Source organism: Ambystoma mexicanum, chromosome 8, assembly GCF_040938575.1.
Source record: "Ambystoma mexicanum isolate Mex_15411 chromosome 8, UKY_AmexF1_1, whole genome shotgun sequence".
NCBI lineage: Eukaryota > Metazoa > Chordata > Amphibia > Caudata > Ambystomatidae > Ambystoma > Ambystoma mexicanum.
The window spans coordinates 1,299,337,122-1,299,349,488 of record NC_090929.1 but is presented as its reverse complement, the minus strand read 5'-3'; the positions used below and the strand labels follow the sequence as shown (position 1 = coordinate 1,299,349,488).

The 12,367-nt window shown below is 42.3% G+C and overlaps 1 protein-coding gene across 2 annotated transcripts in view; it reads left to right on the top strand.

Moving 5' to 3' along the window:
- The window catches only part of INPP5A (inositol polyphosphate-5-phosphatase A), a 3,154,590-nt gene that overhangs the window by 3,008,539 nt on the left and 133,684 nt on the right, over positions 1-12,367 (top strand). The window lies entirely within an intron of this gene.

Here is a 12,367-nt window from a genome sequence, read left to right as displayed (position 1 = left end):
CCCACAGTCCTTTTTGGCAAAAATCAATTTTGACATAAATTACACATTTGTACAGTTGTGGCACATTCACAAATTATACCCTGATTCATATTTTCCTGGGGTTTGCGTCCTAGACGTGCTATGGACGGCCACAATATCCTGTATAGAAGCCACGAAAATCACATTTAAGCTGTACAACTTTTACATTACTGTGCTTTCCGGTTACACAATTAACAGTCTTAAAAGTTTATTCATCAAATATTATTTTGAGCCAAATGGGACTGGCCTTTGTCCCTCAACTGGGACAATTTTTTCAGGCTACCAGCAAATGTCAGCTTAGCCCAGGATTGTGATTGAGTTTTTCTTTGGAGCTCCTTGGTTTGAGTGGATGATTATTGTCACTTCCAGAAGTCACACGTAGGTTTCCCAGATCTATTGTCTCAAGCTGAAGCCCAAACAGAAGTGTGATATTTCTTTCTCTTGGCCTACTCAGAGTTTACAAGGGCACGATTAGCACATAAGTGTCCCAGAATCTGGTGTGACTTCTTTTGGGGGGAAGGCCTCTCCTGTTGCTAGCAACCCCCAAGCAGAAAACATGGTTGGCTAGTTCCAAAATGCAGCCAATGCCTTTACTTGGTTATTTAATTTTTCTAGAATCATGTCTGTTGAAACAAAACACCCCATCTAGGTTTTCACATAACACCCCCCTGACATTCCTAGGCAAGGAAAGGGTTTTATTCAACATTGTACTTTTAAAAAAGTCATTTTTCTTGGTTTACAAAAACACATTTTGACATGTGGTGTATGCTGCTGGGATTTCCCTTTCAAATTTTTTTTTTCTCTCTCATCTGGATTCCAAACATTGTTTTGCAGCCCTAGTTAGTTTAATTGATACAGCAATCTGTTCAAGACAAATGTCCACTGAAATTGACATATGCCCTTAGAGCTAGGGTTTCTTCTGAAGCAGTGATTTTTTACATTTTGTAGCCCAAAAGTCAAGCGTTTTTCCGGGCGGCTGTAATTAAAGCTTCTGTTGATTTCCTGGATCTGGTCTGACAGAGCCTGCCATTCAGGAATAAGGCTCTCTTCTGCTGGAGCACAATCTGAATATGGATGGGCATGGCAGGGCATCACTGATAAAAGCAGAGTAATGTAGAACAGATGAAAAGAGCATCAAAGCGGCATCAATTTAAATGTAAAATATTTCCCTTTTTCAATGGGAAACTTTGGGCGAGCAGCAAAGCAGCGCTGCTTTTTCACTCTGCTTCTATAGCACACACCAGAACAGACCCTGGCAGCCTTTCTTGGTGGGCTCCCAGTTCCAACTTGCCCAATGGTGCTTGGCAAAACAGTGCAGCCATCCTTTTGTAGCTGCAAAACACAGTTTTGAAGCGAGGCAGTGATGCTCAAAGGAGCCAGTGCAGCCAGTTTGCTGTTAACTGCTGAAGTGCAGCTTGGTTATGGTTGGTAATTCTGCTGAGTGGGTCAATGTATCCCACAACAGTGCTCAATTATCCCCAGAGGAACAGATGACCAGGAAGCTGTTCCAGGCAGGAAATTGAAGTGCTGCAGTCCAGGACGCAGAGAAGGAGCTGACAGCATCCCCAGTGGGTCTGACACTGAAGGACGCTTGGCAAAGCAGTAACCCAACCTCGCAGGGGAGGTGAACCAAGTGGTATGTAACGGGTACACGTACTGCAGAAGGCCAGAAGTTGTGGAGCCCCGCAGTGCTTGAGAAGCCTGTAGAAGCCCAGAGGGTCCCAAACAGAGTGAAGAGAAACCCAGAGGCAGACGGGAGGAAGCAGAGGGTCTGGGTTACTGCCACCCATGAAGGAAGGAACTATCTAGAACTCAGGGGCTGGGATGTAAAGCCTGAACTAGAGAGATGTAGAGAAAGACATAAGGTGAAGTCGTTCCCCAACATATCAGGAAGAGGTTAGGAGTCATCTTCCACATAGCAGTACTTAGCAGGAGAGTAAACCCGGTCTGCAGAAGCAAAGACGCATAGAAGTACGGGTCGAGGACCCACACCCAAAACAGAAGGAAAATACAAGCCATCTTCCTTGTTGCAGTACTTGGCAAGGGCAGGAACTAGGGTTGAGGAGCCTACCAATATATGATCTTTTTGCAGGGAAGTCTGAAAGTGTAAGAAGAACCAGGGGAAGGGAGTCATTCCCCCTGGTGCTGTGAACCAAAGTGTTGTGAACTGTGAAACAAAGTGTAAAGAAAGCCAGATGAAGGGAGTAATTCCCCTTGGTGCTGTGAACTATGAAACACAGTGTTGTGAACTGTGAAGTCAAGTCAGAAAAAGACCAGGGGAGGAGTTAATTACCCTGGTGTGGGAATTGTCAGAAGCAAGTCAAAGAATTTCAAGGAAGCCAGGATAAGGACGTCATTCTCCTGCCAACAAAACTCAAATGGAGGATCAACCTAGTGATCCAGGGGGAAGGGAGTCAGTCCGCCCCAGAGGTAAGAAATAGTGAACTTTTTATACAAAGTATTTGGAGATCAACAACCCATTTCTGTGAAATACTAAAATCAGGGGAAGAGAGTAATTTCTCCTGGGGGGAAAAACTTATAACTAGAACTGTATCATCCAGTCCAGGAGGTGGGAGTCATTCTCCTGGACCAAGGTCATTGGTGCAACCCTTTTAGTTTAGCTGCAAGTGTAAGGGACAGAAATAGGGATGTTTTAACACGGGACGTTGTACCTTTGAAGTTATTAAGGCATCCTGACAGACCCATTAGCATTTTGGTTGAGGCTGGGAAACCCCTCATAGATATTGGGAAATGTAGGTTGTCTCTTTATTTTGACTTTGAATAAAAGTTTAGACCCACACTCTGCCACCTGTGTGTCAGTCTCCTCCTACTACACCCTTACACATCCTATCAGTTTTCCATATCAACTGACTTTCCATAATGTCCAATCTCGTCATTGGCAGGTTCTGTTCACTAATTGGGTGGTGTACTGTCTAATTACTGAGTCAGCAGCATATATTTGCCTTTGGGTCTCTCGCCTCACATCAAAACTGCAGCTAAAAAAGTCCATATTTTCTCAAAATGAAGGCACATAATAATGATGTTGTACCATTTTACAAAATATCATTCAATCCTGACATCGTGTCCCCTCCAGAAATTAAATATAGGTGGGCATTTATTTGTGTTACTACTTCTTAGGCTACTTGAGCATGTTAGATGCTCAGGCATTGGTTCTGAAATACTCTTGTTAATTTGTCGATTTGCAAAGAAGGTGCTATATTCAATCATCAACATGAATGTTTTCAAAGACAGCAACGTGTGTGTGTTGTGTATGTGGTAGAGGAAGGGAGACAGCATATTCTCTTGGATTCTTTTTTTTCTTTTTGGATTTTTTTACTGCATCATTTATTGTGCATCTGTCATCCTTGATTTCAGAGATCGAAAACATCTCTGCTGGTCTCATACCAGACATGGCCAGGAAGGTGTGTTCGCATTTCAGCTGGGAAGCATTAGCATATATTGGACTAGTAAAACAGAAAGATGCCACGGCTCTTGGTGTGCTGCCGTTAAAGAAGCAGTGAGAACCTATTTGTTGAAGTTGCAGGTACAGGGTCGAGCAAACTAATGGTAAAAAAAGAAAAATAAAGACAACATTTCATATAGAAATACATGCACATGAACATTCCATACAGAAGTATTTATTTTCTTTATAAATCGTTATGAAGGTTGATATCCTGGCGTTTCAATTTGCATACATTTTGCATTGTAACCAATGACATTCTATGGAAACTGCTAAATGAGCAAACATGTAATGTCTTAATCGTGTTTTGCATCAGAGTAGAGTTTCTAATATGTGGTTGTGTTTTTAGAGCATATTTTCCCACTTGGTGCACTCTATCAGCATATGGAAAATATCAATGGCATATGTATTTCATTGAGAAACAAATAGCAAGTGTAAGTAACACACATGCTGGGATCAGTGTGTGAAGCATGCAGGTCTTGTTCGTGTTGGGCACATTTGAATATTCACTTGCCTCCATTTTGAGTCACTTAGGGAATTTCCACTCCATGCAATTGGAGGGTTTGAGAGAGTCATTGCTTTCTAGTGGCCTGATCAGCCTGATGTTTACTCCTGGCTGGTCATTCTCCAACCTCTCACTATTTGCAACATGATGGGTGTTGCCCTGCCATAGAATGTCAGTCATTTTCTAAATCTCGAACTCCGAGCCCAGCTGTGCTTCTCTACTATTCTACTCTCTTCTCCACTTCTACCTCTATGTCCAAATAGTTCACAGAAGAAATACACTTTTCCAACTTGCCTTCCGTTCAGTTCCCACCATCTCCACGTTGGACAGACTTTTCCTAAATCCTATGGGATGCTCATCACTTTAAGCAGAAGTAGCCTATGGTGAAACTTTGCCACGAGTTTCCCATTTTAGCTTTATCTTTCTGAACATTTCAATTCACTGGTACACTTTACTTTTACACCTTGTGGAGTGAGCAAGCCGAATTTGAAAATACCTTTTACATAACTCACACAAGGGTACGTTGTTTATAATGTCTCCCCTTAACCTGAAGTTTGAAATGCATCAATGCAAAAATATCTCAAAACCATTACAATAAGATTATCACGCCTCCATAGTGGCTATAAACTTCCCAAAAAGTATCCCGCGAGACTCACACCTTTTTGTTGAGGGGTCGGGTGGTGGGGGGGTTATTAACATTCCCAGTACTTTCAAATAATCTAAAATGTCCATGAAATTCTAGAACCTCAGTGAATTTCAAACTATTTGAGGTGTTAAAGGGCTTGGTAGAATGAGATAAAATAAACACATGTTTAAAGTAAGTTTACAAATGTTCCCAAAAAAAACCTTGATATATACATGTATATATATATATATATATATATATATATATATATATATATATATGAAGCTATATATATATTTAGTTTTAAGATACATGTAAACTGTTTTAAAAATGAAATTATAAATACTATATATTATTGTTTTAGAAACATGAAAACTACTTTTTAAAATAATATTTAATTTATGAAAAAAATTGTCATTACATTCAAGTAATATCTTTTTACAATGACAAAATAATTATTGTCTACTACATAAGGATATTAACCATACAATGTTTTTTACATTTTCAGAAATGTACACACTATTTTTAAAATATATATATATCAATCATTTCTGTGTTATTGAAATTAAAGGAATTAATTTAATGCGTAGTAATATTAACCATATTGTAATACATGTTTTAAGTACATACCTGTTTATAATTTAAAAAATGGTGCTGTCCAGTTTACATTTTTATTTTTGTTTAAATAGTTAGAGTTTCTACAAATGTTCATAATATATGTTATAGTATGTTCATATGTATATACATCTATGTGTGTGTGTATATATGTAGACTGTTCCCCTTTACCACCCTGCTCCTCACCTGATGCTTCCTCTTGATCGTCCTTATTGAGTAATGATTGCTTCCGCGGAGCCTTGAGTTTCTCCTTGGTGGGTTTCTCTCTGGACTTCCTGTCATGTAAATAGGGCCTGGCTCCCTCGGAGGCCACCTCCACAGGAAGTGAAACCTGTCTTGGAGGGCCCCGAGGAGCCAAGCCCCCGCGACAGGGAAAAAGCCGGTGGATGGCAAAAAACCCTGTGAAAATGTTCCAGGAGGTGGATCCTTGGATAGAGTTTCTTCAATAGTAGGATCCGGATGGTGACTAGATCCGGAGTGGGGTTCAGGTAAGAAAAGGTTCAGGAAAGTCTGATCCGTGTGGTAGACAGTGATGATGAACTGCTGTGTAGGTTCCGATAAACAAAGTTCCCAATCCGAACTGTGGTCGCCGTTGACTGGAGGGTCGAGTAATTAGTAGAGAAAGACAGGAGGTAAGTAAGTAGAAGAAAGGAAGCACAGAGCTAAGAAAAGGTTCGGTACCAAAATAACAAAGAAAGAAAATAGCCAAAGGGCCTCATTACACGGAAGGCGGTAAGGGTTAACGGTCACCGGTAATGGTACCGGTGACCGTTAACCCTTACTGCCTTACTACGAGGTCCCTTTGCGGGTAGGTATTTTAACGCCTGCTGTTTAGCAGGCGTTAAAAACCAACCCGCAAAGGGACCAGGGTGCTAATTACGGTACCGCAATTTGCGGCACCGTAATTAGCGCCTTCCCCATTCCCATAGAGCCCTATGGGGCAAAAATGGGAATGGGGAAGGGCAATGGGGGAAGGGGGAATTATTGCCCCGCCAACCTTGGAACAGGGCGGTAATTCCCCTTTCCACCAAGGCGGTGCTGGTATTTTACCGGCATGGACCAAGGTGCTAATAGGACCTTGGTCCTCCGCCTACCGTGCAATGAGCCACAGTCCCTAATTACCAAAGAAAGGCAGATCCCCTATTGATCAGGTAGGAACGCGAAGAATCGCGAGGGTGGTGGTCCGGGGGCCGCAAGTCGGAACGGCAAGAAGCCTAAAGCGAAAGGAAAGGGCAGAGAATCAGGGCGGAACGCGGAGAATCGCGAGGCTGGCGGACCGGGGGCCGCAAGTCGGAAAGGCAAGAAACCTAAGGCGAAAGGAAAGGACGGAGGACACGAGGTAACAGAGTGTCGAGAGAACAGGAGAAAGGGAGAACTAGCAAGGGCAGGCGGGCTGACAAAGAACAGTAGAAGGCAGAGAAAAAGCCAAACATAGGTTTAGCCAGAGCGAACGTATCGAGGCGAATAACACAGATACAACACACTGAAAGATGGGCGGGGCTTCCTTAAATAATGGTGTCCGTCATCTTGGTTGAGGACTAGCCCGTTACTTAAAGGATCTTCGTGACGATACCTTCCACTTATGCCACAGCTTCCAGGGACGGATCTTGACAATATATATGGATATATACACAGAGATATGCTTGTAGGTAACTAAACATCAGTCGAATCTTATTCTTCAAATCTCCATTTTCGAGAGTTAGCCCCAAAATGCATGTGGTTTGAGTTTTACACGAAGTGCCCTGCTCATCCTTACCAGTCACAGAGGCTCAGAATGCTTCGCTTTAGTACCAGGTACTTTAACGAAATAGCCTACATAGCATCAGAATGCAAGAAACAACGGCAGATGCTGAAACGAAGCAGTTAATCTGCTTTTCAGCATTATTTAGTGTAATGTGTTTCAGCACAGCCTGTTTTAATATAACCGAAAGTCATGTCAAATGAGCAATAACACAGCTGAGGAGAATTGTCAGCGTGTTTAGTATTTCCAGCAAGCCTGCCTGCCTGAGAATAGATGATTCGATCAATGATTGTCCTCACTTTGCTGAGGGGTTTGGGCTGGACCACACAATCTGTACACAATCTGTACAAGTCACAGTGTTATTTAATACAATCTGGATCACATTAAGGGCCTAATTCACAGAACGCTTAGCACGGAGTAAAGTTACTTTGCACCGGGGCTAATTCACAGAGCGGAGTAAAGTGACTTTGCACTGCCAACAAACACCATGATTCACAGATCAGTGCAAAGTGTATTTTGGCAATGCAGAGTCCCTTTTCACTGCAAAAATACTCTTTGCATTGTGAATTAGGCCATTTAGCACGGTGCAAAGAGTACTTTTGCCGTGCTACAAATTCCATCGTGAATCAGGCCCTAAGCCTGCCCTACTTAGTGCTTTTTTTAAAAATTAGGACCATTTAGTGTGCGGTGCAAAGAGTACCTTTGCAGTACAAAGTGACACTCACCTATTTTGTCAAGTGGAGACCACAAGGAAGCTCCGTAACCGCAGCAGAGTTTTTTTGGTTTCAATGCTTCATAGTTCCCTGCAATGTTACCCTAAAAGCCGGGCCACCCACATCATGATAAAGGAGTTCAATGAACTTAATTGGAGAGTTAGTAATAATAAAGCTCACCACAATATTCCGAACTATGAGGGTTTTCATTCTCTGCCCTCAAAAGAAATATTATTCAGTTTTATATTATACACATTTGTTTTCTTTCTACTGGGAAGATGAACCCCAAAGCAATTTCCTCCAAATAAGGAAGAAAGGGATTCCAGAGAAGGCGATGGGACAAAACATCAGGATGAAAGTTGACCACCATTATTGGCCTGGCCAGCGGCACTTAGCGGCGGGGGTGGGTGGGAACAAGGACACATCCTATGGTTGTTGGCTTGCCAGTAAATCAGGTGTCTTCATTGGCTAATGAGTGCCCCCTGCAGAAGGTGCCTGGCCCAACAGGAAATTAGGTGACTTCTTGACTACAGCTGCCTTTCTTGGTCTGGCGCGCCTCAGCACAGAGTCACTCACATGACTGATTTGTCCTGCCCCAGCACCCAAGCATGCCCATCCTTTCAGACACGCAGGCTTGTCAGAAATGTCCACATTCACACATTACATTATTATTATCATGTTTATAGGCCAGCCTGTTTTAAGGATCTGTGTATGAGCGCCAGGACATTGGCTTGCAATCCAGCACAGCCAACTCAACCCTTCATGTTGCTGTAGCCAATAAAATGTCCTGCCAAGTTGGAAGAATAGTATCAATTTCTTAGCTCTTAGAAGAAGTTCTATTTCTGTACGAAATGCTCCATTAGAATAGATGCCGACATGTACCTTATATTTGAATGCAGTTTCCGACTCTGACCTTTTCTTCTGATGTGTGCTCAGCCCGGCTCGCCTCCCCTTGCTGCCAGTGTAACCGCCGTGTTCATTTTCACACGCGAAAATAAGGTACACGCGTGTGACCTCCTGCAGTTCCCCCCCCCCAGGGTTCACTGTGTAAAGGAAGGCCGTGTAGCATTACGTATCGTATAATATCAGTCCGTTTGCTAATCAGTGCTTCCTGTATTTGATGCATTCGACCTTGAGCTGGGTGCGGTGCTCTTTCCATCATTAATACAGGTTTGCGTTTATCTGAGCACTTTTTTAAAACTGTTGGTGTTAACCTTAATTGTTGTGTGACCACCCCTAACATCTAACAATTGCAATAACATTAACAGGAGTACTTTCAACACGGATTCATTTTCCATTAATTGGACGAGAGTAGCCCCTTTACTCGGATGCGAAAAAGGAGAAACTTGCTTGAAATGTTATTCACAAAGAACTCTGACCACAGAACTACTTCATCGTCCAAATAATGCACAAACAATGAGAAATGCGAAGCGTTTCTGTATGGCAGTGAAGTAGCAAATTGAATTCTCATAATGTGTTTTGAAAATGAGCCTTGTAAGGTTTGATGAGCTGGAAAAGCTGGTGGAATGGCTGGTTTTGTTCCAGTGCGTTCAGTGCTCTGTGCCTGCCTGTTTGCTGCGCCTAATCTCCTTTTAATGGCAAGGTTGCTTGTAAACCCATTTGGCAGAATGCTGTGGTTCCCCGCTTCATATCAAGACATACAGGCCGGTAAATAAGTTTCTCTTCAAGCATGGAAGCATTTCTTGCTGTCGTGATCGCAAAGAATGTCGTATTGTTTTCTGAACTTCACTTGGAAAAACTCAGCAATCACACAAAGAGATGTTGTGAAAAGTTGGGGTGTCGATAGCAATGGCAACCAAAAGCTTAGTGGAAATGAGTTCCAGCCGAGCTCGGGCAGGCCAGTTAGTGTGGCCCAAGGTGGCCCTATTTCATGGGTTAGGGCCCCATGCACGTGCAGTGGGTTGCTTCAACCAATGTGACTTTAAAAAAAAAGTGCTATTTGACACACATTTCCTGAAAGTGCTCGACCAGGATTTTCTACACAGTTTGTATACAAGCGACTAGTCACTGTTCACCAATATGGGCCACTTCATTTTTTTGACGCCCGACCACGGATGTGGCGCCACTCACACTGACTTTGTCAACTATAATATCTAAAATGTTTTAGGAAAGCATTGATTTAAGATGGTACTTTTGGAAACTGCTGAGTTCTGTTACCCCAATCATGACATGGTCAGGTACTAGTGAAGTCATTGCGTGATCACATACAGCGCTCCTGATTCGTATATGCAATTATTTGAAATGGTTACAAGAGGCACAATTCAGAATTAGACAGCATTGTGATCCATTCTGTTATGTTATGTTGTTGAGTTGTATATGCCGTAGGTACTACTGATATTTCTAGGTATTTTCATAACGTGCCCTATGCTTCCTTTTACTTGCAAGCACAACATCTCAAATAAGGTGTGTGTTAATGGCCCTCTCATTACTGTTGGATGTGCACTTACCCTCATTTTAGTTTGATATATTTCTAATATATGATATTCTTTTTTTCTTAACATATATATATTTATTTGTTTGTTTTAGTTGAAATACAACTTTTTCAATAAGACACTTTTTTAAATATAGTTTTGACCTATGTTAACATCCAAAACTATATTGTAAAAAGTGTCTTTTATTGAAAAAGTTGTATTTCAACTATATTAAGAAAAAAAAATCTTTTTTTTTTTAACTGACTCTTTAAAGTTAACCAAGCTATAGTTCTCCTTGCAATAGTTTCTCTCAAAAGGATGAAAAGAGGAGCTGATCTTGGTTCATTTTGACCTTGGATGTTACATGACATCTACAAAACGTAGTGTTGCAGTGCAGTCGGCGCCTCTGCACTCGTTAGTTACCTTCCCATTTTAAACCAGGTGTGTTCACAAGGTGTCCATTAAGAGTGCTTTTAATTAAGTTGCTATATATTCATTTCTGCGCCAATTGTAACAATCAATTGTACCATCGGGTTTAACAGGTGATTATAATGTACTATGTTTTGATACAATACTTTCCTTTCCACCATCTCGCCTTCGCAAAAAGATTATGAAGTCAGTAGATCTGCATGTTTTTTTTTATCTCAACATCTAACTCATTAATGCCACCTTTTTAACCTGCTGTTGCCTGTGCACTACGAGATTGGCGGTAATGGTAAAAAACATTAATAACACGTTTTGTTGATTCATTTAATAATGATTAAGTGGTGCATGGGGTAGTTACTGGATGGGGTAAATGTGTAGGTTATTTACTCCATGCATGCTTTCTTTGTACCCCATGCAGTAAATATCCCTTGTGGTTCGAATTCAAAATTAGGTGGTATTTTGAAGGCAACATTTTTGTTGTTTCGTAGGATATGGGCATAATTACAGACATTTTGCAAATAACATTAGCACAATATTTCTGTAATCCAAAAGGCATATTTCTTTAATGCATTTTCCACCAGGAGATGTTCACAAAATAATTGGAGGCAAGGGTATTGCAATTCGTCTGAGTGCACTTTCAAGTGGCACTGTGGTGCAGTCACCACTATGTAGCAATTAATATGTGTATGTCTGTGATCTGTGCGTATATACTTCTCCTTATTTCAATAGGTTTAGAAGGAAAAAAAACGTATACTAGTATACAAATACACCATTGAAACGGAATGCATACATAGTCACCAGTAAATGTTTAGGCGACAGTAGTACATTTTGTTAATTGGCAAAACCTCGTCCATTCATTCCTTGGCATCAGGTTTGAACTGCGAATGTCAGAGGTCTTTGGGAACGAATGCCAGAGAGGTTAATAGGTGTAACTCTGATGACCCTTGACATAACCTGGAGAGGTCTATCATGGCAAATAAACAGGCTGTATGGCCCGGAATAATGTTAATGTCATAAAAGTCGCAGTGGCACTAACTTTAAAAGCTGGTTTACCTACCAGATGCCAGGAGTTTGCATTCCTGATACTCTAAACCGGTAATCCAACACAGAGGGCCTCATTACGAGCATGGCGGACCAGGAACTACGGTACCAGTAAGCATGCCGGTACCGTAGTTCCCGGAACGCCATACTATCAGTTCTGCTCGCGGGTGCCGTCTCACCCGCCAGGTTTTTCCTGGTGGGTGTAACGGCAGCCGTGATCAGAGCACGTCGGATGCACCGGCACAACTCTCAATGTGCCGGTGCATCCGACGTCCCCATCCCCATTCAGCCCTATGGGGCAGAATGGGGATCGGGAGGCCCTTGATTCCGGCACTCGCAAATGGGCAACTACCCGGTTCACCAAGCTCGGCATGATCCGGTTCTTGCCCATTCGCAGATGCCGTAAAAAATGCAACCCCGGCGGCAGCTGTGCCGTTTTTAACGGCACGGCTACAACCAAAGTTTTAATGAGGCCCAGACGGTATTTCCATTCTATGGCCCCGATTCCAAGTTTGGTGGTGCAGGAAAAATGCTGGGAAAAGTGGCAGTAATTCCGTGACCAGCACTTTTCCTGGACTGGCAAACTACAGGTATGCCAGTGGCGGTTCACTGACCTACCTCCAGCCAAGAGCTGGAGGTAAATCATGCCCCCACCGCCACCGGCAGAAAATAGACAGTATTTCTGACACCGATAATACAAGTGCCAGAAATACCAGCAATCTCCATGTGATGGTGATTTACTGCCCTTTCCGTCAAACTGTCATATCCCGGTAATTCCGGAATATCAGGCA